The sequence below is a fragment of the Rattus norvegicus genome, chromosome 4 (genome assembly GCF_036323735.1).
Source record: "Rattus norvegicus strain BN/NHsdMcwi chromosome 4, GRCr8, whole genome shotgun sequence".
NCBI lineage: Eukaryota > Metazoa > Chordata > Mammalia > Rodentia > Muridae > Rattus > Rattus norvegicus.
Window position 1 is genome coordinate 83,627,141 of NC_086022.1, and position 24,355 is coordinate 83,651,495.

The following is a 24,355-nucleotide window of genomic DNA, read 5'->3' on the forward strand; positions in this document are numbered from 1 at the left end:
CAGCACAGATGGGCCATAGATACTATCTTGTGGCCACACCATGCAGCACTGATGGAGAATGTCACCCAAAGCTCTACCAGCCTCTAGTCACATTGCCAGCCTGCAGTGGGAGCCACCACTTTGTGTGAGTATTTTGTGGTCAGATGGGAGAGAGAGAAGTGGGCAGCCTGAGCCTTGTGAAGAGAGACAGAACTAGAGAGGGTAGAGAGGAGCAGCTTGTTGTGAGTGACCAGCCCTACCATCTGGAGCCATGGTGAGGTCTAGCCTGAGCTGCTATTAACTGCCATGTCTGATATCCATGGCTCATATTACTACGAGAGAATGTGGTGATGTTCCTGGTTGGGGTAGCAGCTGGGGCCCATCTGAATGTCCACAGGTGCCATTTGTGTTTGCTTCTCCCCCTCAGGGTAGCCATGCCTGTCATACACCAGGCTGGACTGGAGGGAGTGAAGTTAGCCAGGTGGGCTGGTGGGTATAGGTAGGATTTTGGTCAGTGCTAAGTGTGTAGGTAAAAAGCATACTCTTGGGAACAGCTTTGGAGAACTGGTTAATTTATTAGGGAGGGAAGGGGATATTTATGCTCCTGGGGGGATGGTTAGGCTGTCTGGAGCAACGTTTGTATGGTTGTGAACAATTAGTCAGGGCAGGGATGATGGAAGATACTTCACCCACATACTCAGGGGCTGGGAGGGGTCCAGAGGAAAAACCTTATAAGGAGTGGACTGTAGGCTTACATTTTTCAAAACCTACTTTAATAAGGGTTCTTAAACCACTGAATCACCCTTCTAGCCCACTGAGTAAAGGTAGGGAGAAAGGTTATTTATAGACACGGGGGATGTAGAAGTGGTTCTTTGGAGTTCCCTACACCCAAATCCCATGAGGGAAGAGAGCTGGACACCCAAGAGTGCATACATCCTGAGACTGCCACCTCTGCACACCTCTGCCCACATCCCCGGTCCAAGGGGAAACTGCACAGTGCCTCTGGACACAGGGATATAGGAACAGACAGCCACTGGTACCCGTGCTTCTGGTCTGTGCCCAGGACAGAAATGAACTGGCCAATCAGCTCCCTGCACCCAAATCATGTGAGGGAGAGAGCTGGACCCTCAGAAGTGTGAACACTTCTGAGAAGTCAGAGGAGACTACCCTCTGCCCACAGTCCAGACCCAAGAGGGAATCGCCTAGCACCAACTGTGCTCCCTGGGTGCAAGGACCTAGGAGTAATCAGGGGCAGGACCCTTTGATTCCCGCCCATGTCTAGAGCTGAAAGACAGTCTCCAGGAGTACCGACACACCTGAAATCAGAGCACCTGTTCTCAGGAAAGGCTGAAAGAAAACAGGAAAACAGTTCTACAGGAGTGCTGACACAGAGGCCTACAGCAGGGTCAAGTCACTCTCGAAACAGCAAGACAAGCAAACACCAGAGACAACCCAATGGCTAGAGGCAAGCACAGGAACCTAAGCAACAGAAACCAAGGCTACTTGGCACCATCAGAGCCTAGTTCTCCCACCAAAGAAAATACTGGATATCCAAACACACCAGAAAAGCAAGATTTAGATTTAAAATCACATTTTTTGATAATGATGGAGGACTTTAAGAAAGACATAAAGAACTCCCTTAGAGAAATGCAGGAAAACACAAGTAAACAAGTAGAAGCCCTTAGAGAGGAAACACAAAAATCCCTGAAAGAATTACAGGAAAACACAACTAAACAGGTGAAGGAATTGAAAATGGAAATAGAAATAATAAAGAAAACAAAAAGGGAGACAACCCTGGATATAGAAAACCAAAGGAAGGGACAAGGAGTCGTAGATACAAGCATCACCAACAGAATACAAAAGATAGAAGAGAGAATCTCAGGGCCAGAATATACCATAGAAAACATCAACACAACTGTCAAAGATAATGTAAAATGGAAAAAGCTCCTAGCCGAAAACATACAGGAAATTCAGGACACAATGAGAAGATCAAACCTAAGGATAATAGGTATAGAAGAAAGTGAAGACTCCCAACTTAAAGGGTCAGTAAATATATTCAACAAAATTATAGAAGAAAACTTCCCTAACCTAAAGAAAGAGATGCCCATAAACATACAAGAAGCCTACAGAACTCCAAATAGATTGGACCAGAAGAGAAATTCCTCCAGTCACATAATAGTTAAAACACCAAAATGCACAAAACAAAGAAAGAATATTAAAAGCAGTAAGAGAAAAAGGTCAAGTGACATACAAAGGCAGACCTATAAGAATTACACCAGACTTCTCAACAGAGACTATGAAAGCCAGAAGATCCTGGACAGATGTCATACAGACCCTAAGAGAACACAAATGCCAGCCCAAGTTACTGTATCCAGCAAAACTTCAATTAACATAGATGGAGAAACAAAGATATTCCATGACAAAACCAAATTTACACAATATCTTTCTACAAATCCAGCGCTACAAAGGATAAAAGATGGAAAACTCCAACCCAAGGAGAAAAACTACACCAGACAGAAAGCAAGAATATAATTTCCTTGCAATGAAACCAAAGGAGAGACAAACATAATTCCACCTCTAACAACAAAAATAACAGGAAGTGACAATCATTATTCCTTAATATCTCTCAACATCAACAGACTCAATTCCCCAATAAAAAGATATAGACTAACAGAATGGATACATAAAGAGGACCCAGCATTTTGCTGCATGCAGGAAACACACCTCAGAGACAAAGTCAGACACTACCTCGGTGTAAATGGCTGGAAAATAACTTTCCAAGCAAATAGCCTGAAGAAACAAGTTGGAGTTGCATTCTAATATCAAATAAAATTAACTTTCAACCAAAAGTTATTAAAAAAGATAAGGAAGGACACTTCATATTCATCAAAGGAAAAATACACCAAGGTGAACTCTCAATCCTAAATATCTATGCTCCAAATGCAAGAGCACCTACATTCATAAAAGAAATGTTACTAAAGCTCAAAGCACACACTGCACCTCACACAATAATAGTAGGAGATTTCAACACCCCACTCTCATCAATGGACAGAACATGGAAACAGAAATTAAACAGAGACATAGACAGACTAAGAGAAGTCATGAGCCAAATGGACTTAACAGATATTTATAGAACATTCCATCCTAAATCAAAAGGATATACCTTCTTCTCACCACCTCATGGAACCTTCTCCAAAACTGACCATATAATCGGTCACAAAACAGGCCTCAACAGATACAGGAAGATAGAAATAATCCCATGCATCCTATCAGATCACCACGCACTGAAAATGGTCGTCAATAACAACAATAATGACAGAAAGCCCACATATACATGGAAGTTGAACAATGCTCTACTCAATGATAACCTGGTCAAGGAAGAAATAAAGAAAGAAATTAAAGACTTCTTAGACTTTAATGAAGATGAAGATACAACATTCCCAAACTTATGGGACACAATGAGAGCAGTACTAAGGGGGAAAACTCATAGCTCTGAGTGCCTGCAAAAAGAAACTAGAGAGAGCATATGTCAGCAGCTTGACAGCACACCTAAAAGCTCTAGAACAAAAATAAATAAACCCAAGAGGAGTAGAAGGCAGGAAATAATCACCCAAGATGCAATCCACAGACCATAGGAACCTAAAAAAAAAAAAAAAAAAAAAAAAAGGATGACCAAAATGCAGATGCTCCCACTCCTTCTTAAAAGGGGAAAGATACCCATAGGAGGGGATATGGAAGCAAAGTTTAGAGCAGTGCCTCAAGGAATGGCCAATCAGAGCCTGCCCCACATGTGGCCCATATGTATACAGTCACCAAAAATACATAAGATTGATGAAGCTAAAAGATGCATGCTGAAAGGGACTGGATATAGATCTCTCCTGAGAGACATATCCAGAGCATGTCCAATAGAGAGGTCAGTGCCAGCAGCAAATCATTGAACCAAAAACTGTTTAGGGGAATTAGAGGAAGGATTGAAAGAGCTGAAGGGGCTTGCAACCCCCTAAGAACAACAGTGCCAGCCAACCAGAGCTTCCAGGGACTAAGCCACTACTGAAAGACTGACTACACATGGACTGACCCAGGGCTCCAACTGCATAAGTAGCAGAGAATAGCCTTGTTGTGGCCCCAGTGGAAGCCCTTGGTCCTGCCGAGGTTGGACCCCCAGTGCAGGGGAGTATGGGGGGCAGTAAGAGTGATGTATGGGGGATAGGGAGGGGAGAGGGGATGGGGGCTTATGGACAGGAAACCGGGAAGGGGAATAACGTTTGAAAAGAATTGTTATGGTGCAATTTGTTGCCATTGCTGTCAGGATTTCAACAGTCCAGTCCAAAACATGAAACACAAGTTAGTAGCAGCAGCTTGATAAAGAAGAAACTACAAGTCTCCGCTACACTGGCGTGAGTGTGTGGAAGTGCCAAGGGGCAGCTGGAACGCCATGAGAAGCTCTTTGATGCATTTTTCTCTAGGACGTCCCGGGAAGTGAAGATCAGTGATGACCAGCAAGGTGTGGCAAGGCAAACCAATGCAAGAGCATTGCTCCCTGTCTGTTGGGTTCTACTTAGACCCTTTCCAAACATGATGTGTCCTCTCGAATGTCTGCCTCAGCAAAATAAATCTTCTCATAATGCAGTTTCCAGAGCAAAATAAATCTTCTCATAATGCAGTTTCCAGAGAAACATCGCATGATGGAACTGAACCTCCAAAGAAACCAGGAATCTCCACCACAGTGAAGCCCGATATCTGCCAGGGTAGTAAATTTTAACTAGAGTTAATGTGGGGTGGGCAGCTTTCTGGTGTTAACCTGGGAAGAGGGGGGATAGCTATTTCCTACCATTCTGTGTTTGAGGTTTCCAGGGTTGAAGCTGTTTTGATCCTTCCTCCATGACCCTGGGGCATTATGGTCCCACACAGGGGCTGTGCATAACTGCCTCACACCTCACTGGATGTAATGCTGTGGAGAGCTGGCCCCATCTATCACTGCTAGCAGGGAGGTTGCGTCCTGTATGTCACTCAGGCAGCACAATGGACCAAGCCCTGGTGACCATTTGTTTGCCATGAAGTGGCACGGGCACAGAGATGATGCCTCTGCCTCTGTCCTTTGACACCTTCAGCAGTTAGGAAGACTACCCACAGGGTCACGAGCTTGAGAGAGCTGTCCCTGTCCCTCACCAACTACAGCATTCAGGAGAGCTGGCCCTGCACCTCGCCTGGGAAGCACAGTAGGGCTGGCTCTGGTCAAGGGGGTGCAGATGAGCCAGCCTGTGGGGGACAGAGCACAGCAGAACTGGCCCTGCCACTTGTCTGCTATGAGGTGGTGTGAGTATGTGACCTCCCCTTCTACCCCTTACAGCACGGGTGAGCAAGCTCTAAGTGTGTAGGAGCTGGAGAGCTGACCCAGCCCCTCACAGGCTTTTGAGTGGCTCCCTCACCTTGACTGCACAGCACAGTGGAGCTGGCTCTTGAAGGTATAGCTGTAGGTGAACCACCCTGAGGGCAGGAGAGCAGGAGAGCAGGAGAGCAGGAGAGCAGGAGAGCAGGAGAGCAGGAGAGCAGGAGAGCAGGAGAGCAGGAGAGCAGGAGAGCAGGAGAGCAGGAGAGCAGGAGAGCAGGAGAGCAGGAGAGCAGGAGAGCAGGAGAGCAGGAGAGCAGGAGAGGAGCAGGAGAGCAGCAGGAGAGCAGGAGAGCAGGAGAGCAGGAGAGCAGGAGAGGAGCAGGAGAGGAGCAGGAGAGCAGGAGAGCAGAGAGACAGCTGAGCCTGCCTCCTGCAGATGCTGGCATCAGGTGGCCTAGCCAGAGCAGTGCTGGAGAGCTAGGCCTGGTTGTGCCAATAAGGGAGAGCTGGTTGGCTGTCCAGCTCAGCTACCACCCAGGCTCAGAGCCAGGGCTCTGAGTTGGCCCACCCCATAATCTGTATCTGCAAAAGTTTTGAATATGTGAAACGGCCAAGCCTGCTGCTCCTAAGCTGCAGGATCTCCATGACACAGGGCAACAACAGGGTAACCTTGAGGAGTCCCAGTGAGGAGCCAATATTAATGGTGTTAGAGAAGCCAGAGACCTCATGGCCAGACCAATGGCTCATTGCAATAAATATTTGCAAGGGAAGATGTGTGGACAGAGGGATATGCTGTGGGGCATGCTGTGACATACTACAGCTCCCATGATGAGATGTTGTGATGGTTTGTAGATGCTCTGTCCAGGGACTGGCACTTATTAGAAGGTGTAGCCTTGTTGGAGTAGGTGTGTCACTGTGGGTGTGGGCTTTAAGACCGTCATCCTAGCTGCCTGGAAGCCAGTATTCTGCTAGCTACCTTCAGAGGAAGATGTAGAACTCAGCTCCTCCTGCCCCATGCCTGCCTGGATGCTGCCATGTTCCCACCTTGATGATAATGGACTGAACCTCTGAACCTGTAAGTCAGCCCCAGTTAAATGTTGTCCTTTATAGGAGTTGCCTTGGTTATGGTGTCTGTTCATAGCAGTAAAACCCTAACTCAGACAGATGTTTTCTATGCTCTGTGTGTGTGTGTGTGTCTGTGTGTGTGTGTGTGTGTGTGTGTGTGTGTGTGTGTGTGTGTGTGTGTATGTGTGTGTTGGGTGGAGGTTGCAAGGGTAAAGGGTGGATATGAGGGGATGGAGAGAGGAGTGAGATTGGGCTCCATGATATGAAACTAACAAAGAATCAATTAAAAGTTACCAAAAAAATTCATATGGAAACCTACTACCATAGAAGCTTCCTAAAATACATACACATATGAAAGAAATTTAAATAGAGAATTTAAATATAATTGGGGTGGGGATACCCCAACTATACATCTTAGGTCACCAAATAAAACCTCCAGTGCCAGAGATGAGTTACATCTTATTGAGTTATTGCCAAGGGGGTTTTATAACCTCCCTCCCCCCATATCTGCAAACGTCATAGTCTATTGCTAAAGCTATAAGCCACCCTTCGCAACCTGTTGGTATGTCATTGAACGTGGAGAGATGGAGCTGGTTCCCAGCTAGACGCTTCACCCTTACTGACTTGCATTCACGTGCTAGAAGCTGTGAGCTGCAACAGAGTCTTCTCTGAAACAGTGGCACAAATGCTATGAAAATAACAAACCACTTATAAAAACTTGGATTTAAGCCCCATTCCATGACATGGAAACTTCCCGACATTGCTAAAGCAGCTGAGAAGCCAAGATTAGATAGGTTGTTGGCTCTAGGGGAAGTCCTACAACCATCATTCCGCTAAGGAACATAACAGTAAAAGTGACTTTTAACGATGCATTGCTAAACTCAGTGCATCATTCAAGCCTCACCAGAGAAGTCTTTACTCGAAGTCAGTGATAATTAACAAAGAGGTCACCACTGGGCAATGTGCAGAGGGCAAGAAACTTTTGGAATGTCAAAAGGTACATCTTTATCAAAATTCTTCCCTAAAGGTGTGTGTGTGTGTGTGTGTGTGTGTGTGTATGTGTGTGTGCAGAAGTGGTGGAAAGATTGTAAGAACCAGAGGTGGTTGATGATTCCAAGAGTGACATCTAGACCTCACAAATTCAAACCTGACAAAATCCTAGCATTGAGAAGGGGAAGTAGGCACAAAGTTTTACTGCTAACCAAAAAGTTATTTGCCATTAACACCTACTGGGGAAGGGAAACTTGTGTTTCTTCAATGGTAGAGATGCCAGGGCCGACCCCCATGACCAGGAGAAGTTGTCTAACAAAAAGTGGACTCCATAGATTTATGTGCACTTTTCTTTTGTTTTGATAATTTTTTTATATTATTAGATTTCCTTATGTCTTTCTTTTTTGTTTTTTTGTGAGATATATATATATATATATATATATATATATATATATATATATAGAGAGAGAGAGAGAGAGAGAGAGAGTGAGAGAGAGAATGAAATTGGATGGGTAGGGAGGTAGGGATCTGGCAGAAGTTGGAGAAGGAAAAGAATATGATTAAAATATATCAAAAGTTATTTCTAGAAAAATGGTGTGGTGATCATGTATATACCAGAAAAATATTATGACAACTACATGAGATAATTACTATGAAAATGCCTGATAAAAGGCAGCTGCAAATCCCGCTTTCAGAAATCTTGGTGAATTCTGGCTTTTCATTTTTAAGCTCCTTAGGGAATGCCCAATTTTTAACAGTTGTGAGAGCATATTTTAGTTCTCTCTATGAAATCCTTAGTGTTACCTGGGTCAGGACTGAGTGTTGATAAAGCACTTTCAAAAAGAGAAAAGGGGTAGGACAAGACCCCCAATCTAGTTCACGGACTTTCAGCGGTGAATGGCCTTTTAATCTAACTCATTTACTGGTTGATCTTCTTTGCAATACTCTTGGCAAGATGTAGTTTAGAACACTGTCTCTCAAGCTTTAGTAGACATCAGAAACACCTGAAGACTTGCTTAAGCCCGGGCTACTAAGCCCCAGCCACAGACTTCCCAGCTCAGAGGTCTGCATGGTTTCCTTAGAATTCTCATTTGTAACATATGTCCATATGTTGTTGCTGTGTGTCTGGGAACCATGCTTAGAGAACATTTGAACCAGACAGGACCTCATCCATCCAAAGGGAGAGAACTCTGCCTCCTGAGTCTTCTTAGCCTAGTTTCCAAGAGCTTGACACATTCATAGATGAGATTGGAGGGAAAGATTCTGTTTGTTTGTTTTTTCATATTGGTTTGAACTCTGCCTCTCTACCCCTTGGGCCCAGGGGCTCTTTGTCATGCCCCCTTGAAGACAGAGTTAAAAATCATTTGTCACAGCTTTGCACAGAAAACACTTTTTATTAGACTTGGTTTGTGAGTCACTATTGTCAGAGCAAAAAGGAGGCACTATAACTGGCACTGAGAAAATAAGGCAAAAACCTTAAGCCATTCTAAGGAAAAAATAAGATCTATTCCTGGGGTAACATCACTCATAATTCATTTAAGATACTCAAGGTGTTTGGGGTAGGAGATACACAAGCAGCTGTCTCCTATAGGAATTCCTGGGAAAATTACAACAGAATCTCTCAGCTTGGAGAGCACACATTTCAAACGATGAGTAGGCCTGTGATTTTCTATGAGTTTTACCAAAGCCTTGTAGACATAGGACTAGTCCCAGCACTGAAATGCATATTTTGGCACACAAACCACTTGCTGGAGAAATAAGAATTTAATGGACATATATCTGAAAGTTCCTAACACTTTGGGGAGATTTTGAGATTTATTCTAGCATGCCATACAATGGGTTTTATTGGGAACTGCTAAAATATATAATTTTAGTAGGAATAGGTAAGCACAAAACATGGACACCGCTGAAAAAATATTGGCCCTGCCAAAGTAACTGCCATAAAAGTTCACAGAACGTTTCAGAAGGGAACCAGAGACTTTATAGGAGCTGGTGCTCTCGTGGAGCGCCAGCCAGGGTCTCATTTGAAGGGAACACATCGTGGTTTCCAAGGAAAAGCATGCAGTTACTGTCTTTGAAGGGGCCAATCCTGCTAATTACTGTAGCCACACAAGGGAGGATCATGAATGTCTCGCCATAAATATTTGATGAAACCGCCTAATTAACAATTAGAGTTACAACAGCCACATCAAACCAGGTGTGGTTTAGGGAAAATACTTTGAGGGGAAATGAAGTTCTCCTTCTGCACTCAAAGGCTAAAGATACAAGGGGAGCCATGCCAAGCTCACGCAGGCTGTGTTCTAGAAGATGCTCCATACGTGGTTTTGTCACCATGGAAACAGATCTAAGACAGCTGAATCACTAGGCGATACTGGGGACTTCCAGCCTATATGCAGTCCGTCACTCACTGAGAGCACAGTCTGGTATGTTCTAACATACCAAGGAGTTGTCGTCTTCAACTGTGCATTTCCTCCTTGGGGATGGTACTCTCTCTGCTACCCATCATTACCATTCTTTCTAAGCTGAGATACTTGATTTTTTTTTGTGATTGATTGTAGGAGGCAAACCCTGGCGCTTTAAAACACTACTACTCTGTGATCTTAATATTTTGAGCTTCACTTTCATTGTCTGATCTAAAATGGGGATGCAGTACTCTCTCCATAGACTATTGTGAAATACAACAGGATATTAGATACACCACACTCAGCCCCTGTTAGGGAGCACAGGAACGGGGGAAATGGCTCAGTGGGCAAGGAGCTTTTTGTGAAAGTATGAAGACCCCAGTTTAGACACAGTAGCTATTGCCTGTAAGACGAGAGGTGGAGAGGGGAGAAACCTAGGAGTTCATGGGCCAGCTAGCTTGGTGTACAAGGTGGCAAACAAGAGACTCTGTCCCAAAACAAACAAACAAACAAACAAACAATGAAAAACGTAGAAGACAGGGACTGACACTTGCAGTTGTCCTCTGACCTTCACATGCATGTTCCTATGTGCCTAGTGCACCACACTCACACACACGTAGACATATCATAAACACAGGAAAGAGTGCATGCATTTTGGGCATTGGGGTGATGGTCAGTGAACAGCATTCCTCATTTCGGCATAGAATCTTCACCCCAAAAGAAAAGGAAAGCTAGGTACCTTTTGAAAATGCATGGTTTGAGAGCCACGTTGGCCTTTCACTAAGAACCTATAGTAAGCTGTGTGCTCTGAAGCACGGATGTCCCTCAGGCCTTGGAGGCTTTCTCTGTAAACAGAGTCTACCAAGAACAAATTTAGCAGGTGCTACTGACAGGGGCACATTAAAAGCTGTGAACTGCCCAACTTTCAGGAAACCTGGTTAACTTCATTTAACACAACATTTTCTAATTTTAGTCCAGCGAAAGGAGCCTCCCCCCACCCCCCCGACAAGATCTAAGGGCACAGTTGTGGAGCTGTTGAACTGCGTGCCCTTTAATCCTTCAGAAACTTTGATCTTGGTACCTGGTGTGGACCCAGCCTTCAGCTTCTGGATGCTTCCTGCCCAAACAATGACTTCCTGTGGGAGCAGTTTAATTCTTGTTGGTACTGCAAACAAGAACTACAGCACAAGATTTTCGCCTGTAAACTTCTGTTCCTAAGTGTGTCTGACCGGCCAAATCTGAGCGGTTTTTCTGGAGAAGGAATAACATCTGCTTGCATCTCTCAGAGGCGGAGGCTACCTTCTGCTCATTTCTCCCATTGGCCAAACCTGAGCACTGGAAAGGTACTAAGGACCCTTGGGAAGGTGCATCCAGCTAAACACCGCTAAGAACTCATGCTCCAGGGGCGCGCAGAAGAACCCGAATGAGGGGCTCCCTTCCTCACGGCAGATTTCATCATTGCCTGGGTTCACCTTGTGCTTTCACCCCCATCCCCTGCACTTTTGACCCTCTTTCCTTTCAGAAAAGGGTATTTTGCGATTGACCCTTTCCCAGTGCTTTGATAAACTTCCTGCCACACCAGCTCGGGCTCACCTTCCTGCGCTGACTTGCCTGGGCAGTGAAGCCACATTCACTTGTAAGCTTTGCTTTGCAGCTCTGCATATGGCGAGCTATGCATCTCCAAATGTGTTTCCTTTTGTAGGAAAACTAGCTCTTTCGCCAGAGCCCGCTCAGGACACAGAGGACTGGCTCCTTGGCGGTCTGCCCCAGTGATAATCTGGAAGCAATCAGTGGAAGAAAAAGATAACACAGCTGTGATTTTCAAGGAGACAGGTCCTGGTTTTTCTACCTGCCAACCACGTTTCCTCTGAGGAGTTTTTCAGCAAATGCTGTAAAAGAGACCTTTTAATCTTGTTTCAAAAGCTTGGAATCCCAAGTCGTTCCAGATCTTGGGTAGAAAATAGGCCAGAAAGACATGCGGTGCTGAGGAGCTCAGGGTTTGTAAGGGGGATATGTAAGGGGGATGGGTGGGCAGGATGCCACCTCGAGTCGGGTCGGCATCTTGGCTCTGCATGTGTTTGAGAGGACTTGATGAATTTGGCCTCCAGTGCTCTCGCCCACAAGTAGGATATCGTTTGGGATGGGGGTGAAGGGCGGTGCAGAGGTTGACAAGCATAAATCTGTCAGGGGATGATTTTCAGACATCTGCCTGGAGCCCTTGGAACCAGGAAGATACCTGCCCGTGCATGGGAAGAACTAAGCAGAATGGTTGCCCCGAGATTGCTAGGCCAGGGAAAGCATGTGCAAGTAATGATTCAATAATTAGCTTATTGTTTAAATGTGGAGCTGAGAGCAAAGGAGGAGGAAGAGAAGATGGGAAGGGAGAGGAAAGGAGGGGAAAGAGAACAGGCAAGGCCTGGGAAGTCGCCAGTGCCTGGCTTCAGAGATGTGCTCAATCAATACGGGACCTTTCACCTTTCTTCCTATGTAACCGGCAGTCACTTCCTGATGATGATTTTGCAGCCGATGCCACAGCTGATATCATGGCTATACTTAATATTTGCAAAAGCTGCTTGCCGGCTCAGTGGAGAAAGGCCTGAAATAGAAGGCAACTGGATGCCAAGGGTCTCTCCAAGCCTCAGTAGCTTGGATTTTATGATGCCATAGCCAGGAGCTGGAAGTTGGAGTAGCATGACAAATGAACCAGAGTTCAGATCCCAGCAGCCAAGTAAAAACCTGGGCATTAACTGTACACCAGCCTGTAATCCTAGCACAGGGTGAGCAGAGACAAGCAGCTTCCAGAGGCTTTGTGGCTACTAATGCAGAACATGATAGAGCAGGACACCTGCTTAAGTACACATTTGCACACACACACACACACACACACACACACACACACACACACGCACACACAAAACCTTTGAACTGGGCCAGCCTACTCCTCATTTTGCAAGGTTGTTGAAGAATGGGTGTCCAACCTGGTAAACACTAAGCATGACTGTACCTCTCATGAAATGACAGCTCCTCTGACTGAAATCTCATTCAACACCTGTGTCTCTGGGCAGCATCCTGAGGGGCTTGACCCCCACAGTGATGCTTAGCAGGAATACACAAGGGGCCTGGCATTTGGAACAGTCCATACTATTTCCTTCCAAGAACATTTCTCTGGTGACGATTTACTTTCTGCCACCTGGGTCTGTGTTGCAGTTTCTCTCTGTGACGGTGTGAACTGGCATCTTATGCAGAAAAGATTGAGAGATGCCTTCACAGCAGTCAAATGACCCATAGTCATGTGATTGGAGAAATCCATGCTTCATCAACCCAAGCTGGCATAAACTGTGGTCGAGTTTGATTGTTGCTTCCCAGGTAGCAAAGAACAAACAGCCAATCTTTGTATGATTCCACCTAGGGCATCCCATAAGCCTCCAATTTCAAAACACAGTATTTCGAGCAACAAAGCATAGTCAAATGGGAAGGAAGGGACCCTGTCCTACTGTCTAGATTTCTTAGCACCACTAAGGCATCAAGCAGGGCTGATGTGTTGTCTGCATGAGTGAAAGAGCCCAGGAACAGAAAGTGGAGGCAGAAAAGGTGTGCTTTACGGCAAGCTGGTTTACATCCCACTCCCTTTGGTGTTGGGGAATCAAACTCACAGCTTAGCTCATGTGCCAATTGCTTTCTTTGATTCCTAGGTTATCTCCCCCCTTTTGGTGGTGTCAGAAGATCAAATAGTATGCATGAATTACTTAGCATAGTGCGTGGCACATCAGTACCAGTCGATGTTTGTGTCAGTGCTAACACACGGGGTGTTCTGTATAGTCTTGTGCTGTAGGCACCACGCTGGACTTCACTTCAGCTCCAGCACCAGGAGAGGGCCTGAGTCTCTATTTCTTAAGCTTCACGTAGGATTCCTGCATCTAACTAGACACACACAGTTGATGGCCACTCGGTATTGCAAACATTAGTCTCACGTGACGAGGCACAGTCAGCCATTAGCAGAGGAAGAATGGATATAGAATCTACTTAAGGTTCTTCAGGTCATTTTTTAAAAAAGTTTCAAATACATTTCTAGAACTTTCCAGTAATATCATAAGAGAATTTCAAAGATTCCAATAAATCTATATATTTCCAGTGAATTGTTTTCCAAATATATGAAATTATCTAGTTTAAAAACCTACTGGGCATTCTTAGTATTTATCCCTCGGATTTAGTTTTAATTTGGAATGGTTCTAAAATTCCAACCTACCACAGCCTGCGGAGCTTTGCTGTAAGTTCTCTGAGATGAAGCCCATTCCCTCAGGTTAAGTTACCACAGAGAGACTTTCAATTTGATACATGAACATTGTACTTTCGATGCAACCAGCGTGCATTGGTTCAAGAACAAGCGGCAACAATGATGGCTCAGCAAACCAGATACAGATGTTTTAGAAGTATCCATGCCAGAGAAAAGCATATTCTAAAACTGAATAGGTGCTATTTGTAAGAGCATATGAAGCTCTAAGTCTTAGAATATGATCATTGTAACCCTTAAGGAGTCTGTAGGTTAAGCTGAAAGTGTATTGTGTTTATTTTAAAGAAATGTATGATTAGACACTCATGTTATCAACCTCTCTGACTCTGACACTGTGCCCTTGTTCCAAGAACTCTAAGAACTGAACTCAGGCCACACTGAGGACCATGTTCTAGAAGAGACTGACGAGCAGTCAGGCCTTGGTTCAGGACCATGCTGTCAATCTCTTCAGACTTTAGTATTGGGCTTTTTGGAGAGACACAAGACACTCTCCTAAATTCGAAGCAGCTCTATTGAGAGAGACATTTCAAGGTTCACCAAAATCCATTCGCTCGTGCTTTTGCAGACTGATGATAACACCTTGAAACCATTATGTGGGGAGGAAAAATGAAAAGTACCAGACGTGTTCCTCAAACATCTTCCACTCAACAGATTGCAATTCTTTCCTTGCATTCTTATCTGTGACATTTCATCAACATAACTGAAGGAAGCCAGTGCATCTGCATGTTTAATATGCTAATTCCGTCGGTGAAGAGTATGTGAGGGCATTCCAATCCTCTCTTCTAGTATCTTTTCAGTAAGGGCCTAGAACATACTTCAAGCTTCAAGCCCTGGTCTCTAGCTTGGGGAAGGCAGAGACTATGGAAGAAAGTGGCACTCCCTTTAGGTTTGTCATATGATGTGGTGAAAGACAAAGACAAGGGGTCAAAGGGCAACTGAACTGAAGGACTAAGTACCAGGGGCAGATGGGATTGCTTTATTTGCTAATCCCCATATGCCATAGTTAAACAAACAAACAATGCAATCATATAGACTCATGTCATTCCATGCTCAATTTTCCATGCTGGTGATGTTGCAAAGCAACTTAAGGTGAAAGGTAGCAGAGGAATGTGATCCCCAGACTCATGCAAGGCTCCTTTGCTTGTTCTCTGGCTCTAAGAAAAGAATGGACCTTCAAGTATTCACATAGATGCCCTTTCTCATTCTGACTCTATACATGACTCCTCCTGAGGCTTGGAACTGATAAGAGAAGGCATGCTCGAGTCCTTTCTTCCACCCATCCTCACAGCTCACCCCAGTCTCCTCAGGAAATCCCCAAATGCCCCTGTAATCTCAAAGTCAGCACTAGGAAGGTTGGAGCATCCACTCTCAGTGTTTGCTTTCAGTAGACAACCCTTTCAGGTTTAACCCCTGTGTTTGGAGTAGTGTTAATTTATGAAAGTCTCTGGATATAAGAGCCAGGAAGGAAGCTAGATTGGGTAAAGCTTTATTCTCATGGGGAAAATTCTTTTATAGATTTTGTCTTTTTACTGAAAATTACATATTCTTTTTTTAAAAGTAAATTTGTGGGGGCAAATGTATGTGTGTCTATGGTGAGTCTGCTGGTGTATGTGTTTGCATGCGTGTTGGCACGTGTGTATGGATATGTATGGAGGCCAAAGGCTGACTTTGGGAATCTTCCCTAATCATTCATGAACCCCGAGCTCACCAGTTCAGTTAACCCAGCTAGCTAGCTAGCCTTTTCCAGGGATTCCCTGTTTCTACCTCCCCAGGGCAGTGTTGCCTGGGTGTCGGAGATTTGAACTCCGGTCCTAACACTTGCACGCTTGGCAACACTTCACCCATTGATCCATTTCCTCAGCCTTCTTTTAATTGAGACACAAAATGAAGATCATGTACCCAGCCCAGTCTACAGAGGGTATAAATGGATGAGGGAGGAATATTGTCCTTGTCAAAGATGAAGACATTCTATAGCTGGGATGCTAAGGACCCTTCTCAGGGGTTCACAGCCAGTGAAACTGGTGGCTGCAGAGATGGGAGCCAACAGTATGGAGGGAAAATTATAAAGCAACAGGGTATGTAGGAATATAACCCCGTCTTTTTCCTTACCAGGCTTCCTTCCCCCTGAGTTTCAGTCCTGTCTGCATTCTGATGGCCTGTCTACAATGCAGACCTTTTCTAGATTCTAGGAATATGAAGATTGTCCTCTGTGCAGGTTTCAAGCCCATGTCCTCAGCCAAGCTACCCAACCATAGGTGGTGAATAGATTATTCTTGCCTGTACTTGGTGTGTACTAAAGTAGAGACATTCTAGATATCAGAATGCTCACTTCTTGGCAGTCAGATTTGTTCAGCACTTCTATTAGCTAGGGGTCACTGAAGCAGACACAGTCCTTAAATTAAAAAAGTTCTATGTGTAAAAAAGGCAAATATAAGCAACAGAAATTCATATTCTGAAAGATCTCCATGAAAGCCAAGGCCCAAGGACCAGTCTAAGTAGTTGATATATGATACTGAGCCAGAAAGCTGTGATGACCATGGAACTCCAGAGGAGTAGGCTTTCGCATTGTCATACATCAGCTAGGCAAGTTGCTTACCCAGTGACCCTTGCTCTGCCCTTCTTATGATGGCAGGCTCAGTGATCTGAAAAGATGCTGGAGAGGGTTAAGCAGTCTGAAGCCTGGAAAGCAAGGGGAATGCAGCCATGCAGTGTGGAGGATCCCACGTGTTTCCTAAGCACCCAGCACCGCTGGAGCCCTTCTTCCTCTTCTTGTTTGCCGTTCTGCTCTTCAGCATTGGCACAGGCAGGGATGGCCACGTGTTAATTTCCCTCTCTCTTCCCCCCTCTCTACCTTTCTGTCTTCTTTTTCTCTCTATCCTGCCACCTTCTCTTCCTTCCCTCCATCTTCTCCTCCCTCCCTCAGCCATCATGAATTCTTTCTTATTTACTGGTACCTCCTCTCATATGGAGTGGTCCATAGGAACTGTAGACCTTTATAAGAATGTGGCCCTCTCCAGCAAGGCAGTGCACTGTGTGTGTGTTCACATTGAACTCTTGCTGTGTTTATGTGTACCCTTTTGTCAGGGGAAGGGGGTGGCAGAGATCAATGGGTAGGGACTGGGGAACCCAACCTCGTAAGGAAGCTACTGTACATGTGCTGAGGCCCTGGGGCCCAGGCTGAGCTTCATCGTTCTGTTGGGCTTAAGTTACAACAACATTTGAATAACATTGTTAACAGCTTTTGAGACTGGAATCCCAGAGCACTACAGCTCCCAGCATGAGTCCTCTTTGGAGAGTGGAATCCTGAGTCACATGTCTGTGAAACAGGCACAGAGCCGAGCTCAGCATATGTGGAATTAGTTATTAGGAGCTTCTCACCCCATTTTGGTTGTCAAACAATTCTTTAGTTGAAGGTGTGGAGGTTAGATTCAGTTCTGTTTGACATAACACATACACACTGGGCAAATCTACTTACTAGCTGATTTGTGAAAATGGGAAAGGACTGTATGCAATATCGAGTGGGGAGCCCCAAGGTGTATTTGGGAGAGATGTTACAGACACTCAGTGATCCTCAGACTAGAAGTATTAGATTAGCATGTTCCTTGAGAAAAGGTGTCTACGAGGGAATATTGGAATTCTGAGAATAACAATGTAATGTTAAATTCAATATTAACCTTCATGGAACTAATTTTCCACATAGAATTACCTTTTTTATGATCAGTTACTATGTATATTGTTATTTTCTAATTAGTTTTCTTAACCTTTGGAATGAGTAGAAAGCTAAGAAGAAGAGATATTATAAAATTGAGATATCATTTTGTAATTAAGGTCATTTGCACCAATGATTTAGTAGTCTCTTACCTACTGTGGCTATCCACTCCCCAGACCACATTCCTGATCTCTCTTGCCTCTTAGCTCATCTATTCTAGCCCTCGGTCATGAGTCATCTACGTTGTCATGAACAACCCACTCCCTACCACCTCTAGTTGTTGCCCTTTGTACCTTCATTTCACCCTGTATCTACCTTAAGTGCTGGGCCCCATCATGGACTCCTGGATGCCAACAGCCTTAATTCGTTATATACCTTCCTTCTCCAGTGACCTTGGCTGGCAGAGCCTCAATCCCAGTTAAACTCACATTTTCCTAGTCATCTTTAAAAGGCTGGAAGAAAGCCCTACCACAGAGCTCACTGACAGCTCTTTAGACTCTTGGATATGAAGTAGAGATTGATCGTTTCAGTGATGCGCCCTGGCCACTCTTCTGAATGACTATTTCCCCTCTTCCTCTTCACATCGTCTCATGAGCCTGTTTTATTCCTCACTAGGGAAACAGATGGGATTGTAATTCTCATATGTTTTTCCACCAAGTAATCCACTCAGTAGGCTTTTTTTCTATATCATAAAATGTGTATGCATATGTGTGTATACGTGTGTGTGTGTATATGTGTGTGTGTGTATGTGTATGTATGTGTGTGTGTATGTGTATACACACAGGAGATAGAAGAAATATGTCAGAATCTAGAGTGAATGGAGTCAAGCACAATATATATATATGTATAAATATATATATATATATATATATATATATATATATATATATATATATATATATACTTCCCTCACACTCTGTGCTGAACTCATCACACTTGGGTTTCTGCCCCACCACTCCTGAGACTTTTCAAGTCAAATTTACCATCCCCTCCTTGCTATCAAATTCAGTGTGCTACCTTCTTTATGATACATTCTCATTTTTACCTGCCTTCAAAATGAAAACCCAAACTGGCCTTCCCTGGTGTCTATAGCAGTTTGGATGAATAATGTCCCCTTTTTTCTCAGGTATCTTAAGACTTGGTCCCCAGTTGGTTTAGTTAGTACAGGCCTTGTTAGAAGAAGTATGTCACTGAGGGTTTGCTTTGACATTCAAAACCTTGTGTCATTTCCAGGTCATGCTCTGTTTCCTGTTTGTCATTGAAGGTGTGAGCTCTCAGCTTCCTGCTCCTACCACCATGTCTGCCAGGTATTATTCGACTTCCCCACTTTGATGGACTCTGTGCCTCGGGAACCATACACCAAAGTAAATTCTTCCTTCTGTAAGTTGCTTTGGCTGTGATGTTTTATGATGGCCACAGAAAAGTAGTTACCACCTTAAATACAGTCGCCTACTCTTGACTTCCTTTCACCCCTGGGCTGTTTCCCTCCGCCTCTCTGCCGGTTCCTGCCCTCTAAAAGGTGAGTAAGTATTGGAGATTTCTGGAGAACATTCCTGGTTCATCTTAATCTCAAATAATGTTTTTACATGGGCCGTCTCATAAATGTTAAGGTCTTCAGTATGACCCACGTATCCAAGCCTTCCAAATCCGGGTCTCCAGCTCTGTGTCCTCTGTTGGTAATTCAGATTCTTTGTATCTGGTTGTCTAGCCTCGTCTCCACACAGATGTTTAACAGGAAACTCAAGTTTTCCAGTGACAAACAGAAAGGCTGCTCCATGATCCATTACATATTTTTTTTTCCCTCACAATCATTCCCTCATGATAATCAGCTCTGCCATTCACTAATGTCTGGAGTAGAAGAATAGCTAGAACTAGTCTGCTTTCCCCTTTTGTTTACTCTTTCCTGACAAATCAGCAAAATTTGTCAACATTGCCATCTGAGCAAATCCCTTCACTGCCCATGCCTCCCACCTCTAACCACCTCTTCCACACATATCATCATCTTCTCTAGGCTTAACCGCAGTGACTTCCTGACAAACATATTTGCTTCTGTTGTTCCCTTATAGCTCTTTCCCTACACAGTAGCCAGAGAGCTATTAAAAATGTTAGTCAAACCATTCCCCAGGCTTCTGATGATAGGAGACATCAAAGCCATTTTTCTTCAGGTCATAAAATCTCATTGTACAAACTGTAAACTCCTCTATCCACCCCCACCTCACATGCTTCATCCTGTGTGCACTATAAGCATGTTTTTAGCCACAATGGACTTCCCTTTATTCCTCACCAGGACAATGCCACTTTAGCCCCCTTTATTTCTCCACTCCATGAAGGAAAGCCCCAGGTAAATAGAAGCAGCAGATAAATACACAGGCACCCTATCCAGCCAGTTTAATCTGGCTTTGATTCTGAAACGCGTAACCAAGCAAGCCAAGCTCATTTCTTTCAAGTATGCTATGCATTCGTCTTTCCCAAAAGTTATAAATTTTGGCTCCAAGAAATATTTCAAACCCGAGAATCTGCATTTTGTCACGTACCTCAGAACAACCTGATGACCTGATTTATACGCCGCAGTAAAACACAGTGGGTTGCTTTGAAGGGAAGGGGCCTAAACTGTTTAGATCCAGCAAACCTGCAAGGCGATGGTGCTGTCTGCACACAGTAGGTGTTTGCTGACACATGATTGCTTGGATTGAAAGTTTGCTAGCATGTGACTCGAGCATCACTGCAGCCTGTGTTGAGATGTCACCTATTTACCAGCGTCTTATTTGTCTCCAACTCTCCCACCATCTGACAATTTCGTTGCCTTGCAATCCGATCCCCTGCGAGCATTTCCTTCCTTTGTTCATTTGTCTATTCACTGCGACCACACATCCTGCTGAACAGTCTTGGCACAGGTATTCATCCAACTTTTAGCATCTGAATACACGGGCTCTCAAAATCTCAGTCAAGTAGTTTTACACCTCCCCCCAGGAGGGAAAACACACGCGGAGATATGAAAATTGCTTGTGAGTCCTACTCGGGGCAGATAAGAGGGTTCTTTGAGAACCAATTTGGACATAAATGGGTTTATATTGCATTTCCCTTTAAAGAGAAAGTCTGGTTTTGTTTAGACTCTGTATTAAATTTAGCATCTGTGCTCATAATCCATCAAACTTATTAGTTAAGAGATCGAAATATCAAAATAAGTGCTTCTGTTTGGAGGCATGCTGTTTACACAACCGTGGCACCCTTCACACATGCGGGCCTGCCCCCTATTTGTCTTAGGACTTCCTGAAACCAATCAGCTATCTGCTACATCCATAGAGCCCCAAGGAATATAGGGGAGCAAGACAATTAAAGGGGTGGTGGCCTTCCTTAACTACTATGTCTCAGCCTAAAGGCTCTCTGCTCTAGCCTTTCTTTTTAGTAAAATCCAATTGATAATTTTTTTTTCATTGTACATCCTGCCTGTGGTTGACCACAGGAAAGGACTGAGAGCCACAGAGCCATTGAGGCATCCCCAAACACAAAAGGGGTCTGATTACATTTCATTTGTCAATTTTGGTGAGGGGTCGACCTCACTCTCAAGGAATTTCAGATGCCCTTTGTAAGAAAACAGCTTCCAAAATGACACAGATGAGTCCATGAATAAACACTGTGTTTTGAAGGTGTGGTCAAGTTTCCATCTGTTTTCCCTCTTTTCCATTAGGATTTCTTGACTGTCAAGAGCCTATTGCGGGCTCATTCCAATCAGCAGGAACAGTAGAGTAGTAATCATTGAGTACTTATTACCCACACGGCCCCTCCCACCCACACGGCCCCTCCCACCCACACGGCCCCTCCCACCCACACGGCCCCTCCCACCCACACGGCCCCTCCCACGATGAGGCAGAGTCCACTAGCGATCTCACTGTAAGAGGCACTTTGGGGAAGTTGCTCTCAAATGTTATCAGGATTCAGCTTCTAGGGGGAGTTTCCAGAATGCACACTGCTTCGGGAGTCAGGCATTTGCTTAGGAAGGGGTGTAGGTATTTGAAAATTCACCAGCTTCTGGTATGATATGCCATTCTTTAAAAAACACCTATTAGAATATTGGGGACTCTCAGATTTCAATATGTATCTTTTGTGGCATAGTTAATAATATTCCAGGGCAGCTGTATGCAAATTCATCTATAGCAAAGCCAGACAACAGTTAGAGAAGACTTGTACTCCTTCTCCTGAGAGATGTGTCCCCCTTGTTCTTCAGCTCTGGTGAGTGGCAGCCATTGGTGAGCAGTAGTGACCCAACTGTGACAGTCACCACCCAGGGAAAGAGCAGTGATCCCAGCAGTTCTCTGATAGATTAATTCCAATCAGCATATTGGACAGTTCCTCTCTAAAAGGAGTGGCCATTCTCAACTCACAGAACAGTGACACTTTTCAAGTCTGTTAGCTGAAGCCACCTGTCCCTGCATCGTTGGCTTTTCCTCAGTGTAGATCAGGTTATAATTGTGTTGGTGCTGGATCACATGCTAGGGTGATCTGCTGGTGATTGTATTTCTACAAGTTTCCAGAGCTTGCCCTCACGCTGGTCTTCCAGCTGGATGGCACTGGTGAGCAAAGTCTTTGAATTAAGGCTGTTCCTCTGGGTCTGGCTCTCTGCCCAAGGCTCCTGCACTGAGAAAACAGAGCCAGATTCAAAGTTAAACATTCATAAAAATCAGAACCACAGCAATTTTGACTCATTGCCAATGTGTACTCTTATTTAACTCCCCCCTCTCTCTCTTCCCCTCTCTCTTCCCCCTCTTACTTCCCTCCCTCCCTCCATCCATTTCTCTTTCTTCCCTCCTTCCCTTCCCCCATCTCCCTCTGAAAAAGGCTTCCTAGAATAAAATGTTTCAAATACAGTCTGAGCCTTGAAAGCAGCCTCTTTGCCAATGATAGAACTTAACTCTCCCCCTACTCCTGTAACGTGGCCATTTCTACCCTTGGCCCTGATTGGTGTTATCAGGAGAGGAGGTCATCAATGCTCCTGGTGCCCCTTCAGAAGTAGGGCTTACAATTTGTTGGGTCAATGCTTCCCATGTGGCTCTAGTCAAATAAAACTCATTCTGTGTGAGCGGATGCTTGAGAGCTCTAGAAATGATGGCTTTGCAGAGCTGTTGCATCTATGGGGCACACTACCGTGAGACATGTTTCCTGTCACTTCCCTTGATTTGGTAGTGGCTGAGCGATGCCATGGGACCTCCCTATCTTACCTGTGGAGTTAGGGCCACTTAAGAGTGAGTGTAGCCCACAATTCCCTGGTTTGCTCATGGGTTTCTGAGGACATCTGTAAGTCATTGTGTTAAATGCAAAAGCACACTTATCACAGCCAGTCTCTTACTTGGGTCTGATATTTCCTGTTCTGAAGGTTTCCTTGGCATCCCACACTGTTGATGGAACACCAGCTTTTAGTGGCTCAGATTTTATAGGCTCTTTGATCAATTATCTTGCCATTTTGCCCAATTTCTATGTAATTGAAGGGAAGGTTAAACTATCTCCTATGTAAACATAATGCTTAATTTTTGCCCCTGTTTTACATGCTTAACTTGTTTTTCCAGTAGGACCGTTGATCTCTAATGCGATTAAACCCCATCAAGCTTTGTAAACTGGACCAAACTAGAAATATTGTTCATGACAGACTGAAAGTGAAGTATGACTTAACTAAGACTTACAGTCTTTGAAAATTCACTTAATTTTCAATACTATTTGGCCTCTTTTAAAACAAGAGAGTGGAGCTAAAACATCAAAAACAAACAACAAACAAACAAAACAGGCGTTAGGCATGACAAGACAATCTGCAGCTAAAAGATGGCCTGGCAGGAAGTCCAAGTGGATCAAGGACCTCCACATCAAACCAGATACACTCAAACTAATAGAAGAAAAAGTGGGGAAGAGTCTCAAACACATGGGCACTGGGGAAAATTTCCTGAACAAAACACCAATGGCTTATGCTCTAAGATCAAGAATTGACAAATGGGACTGCATAAAACTGCAAAGGTTTTGTAAACCAAATGACACTGTCATTAGGACAAAATGGCAACCAACAGATTGGGAAAAGATCTTTACCAATCCTACATCTGATAGAGGGCTTATATCCAAAATATACAAAGAACTCAAGAAGTTAGACTCTAGAGAGCCAAATCACCCTATTAAAAAAATGGGGTACAGAGCTAAACAAAACATTCTCAGGTAAGGATTATCGAATGGCCAAAAAGCACCAAAAGAAATGTTCAACATCTTTAGTCATAAGGGAAATGCAAATCAAAACAACCCTGAGATTTCACCTCACACCAGTGAGAATGGCTAAGATCAAAAACTCAGGTGACAGCAGATGCTGGCGAGGATGTGGAGAAAGAGGAACACCCCTCCATTGTTGGTGGGATTGCAGACTGGTACAACCACTCTGGAAATTAGCCTGGAGGTTCCTCAGAAAATTGGACATTACACTACCTGAGGACCCAGCTATACCTCTCTTGGACATATACCCAAAAGATGCCCCAACATACAACAAAGACACATGCTCCACTATGTTCATAGCAGCCTTATTTATAATAGCCAGAAGCTGGAAAGAACCTAGATGCCCT

General features: G+C 44.3%; 1 pseudogene; it reads right to left on the bottom strand.

Annotated features, from left to right (window-relative positions):
• Positions 1 to 23,069, bottom strand: part of Ckmt1-ps1 (creatine kinase, mitochondrial 1, pseudogene 1) — a 35,021-nt pseudogene extending 11,952 nt beyond the window's left edge.
• Positions 23,070 to 24,355: the final 1,286 nt, after the last annotated feature.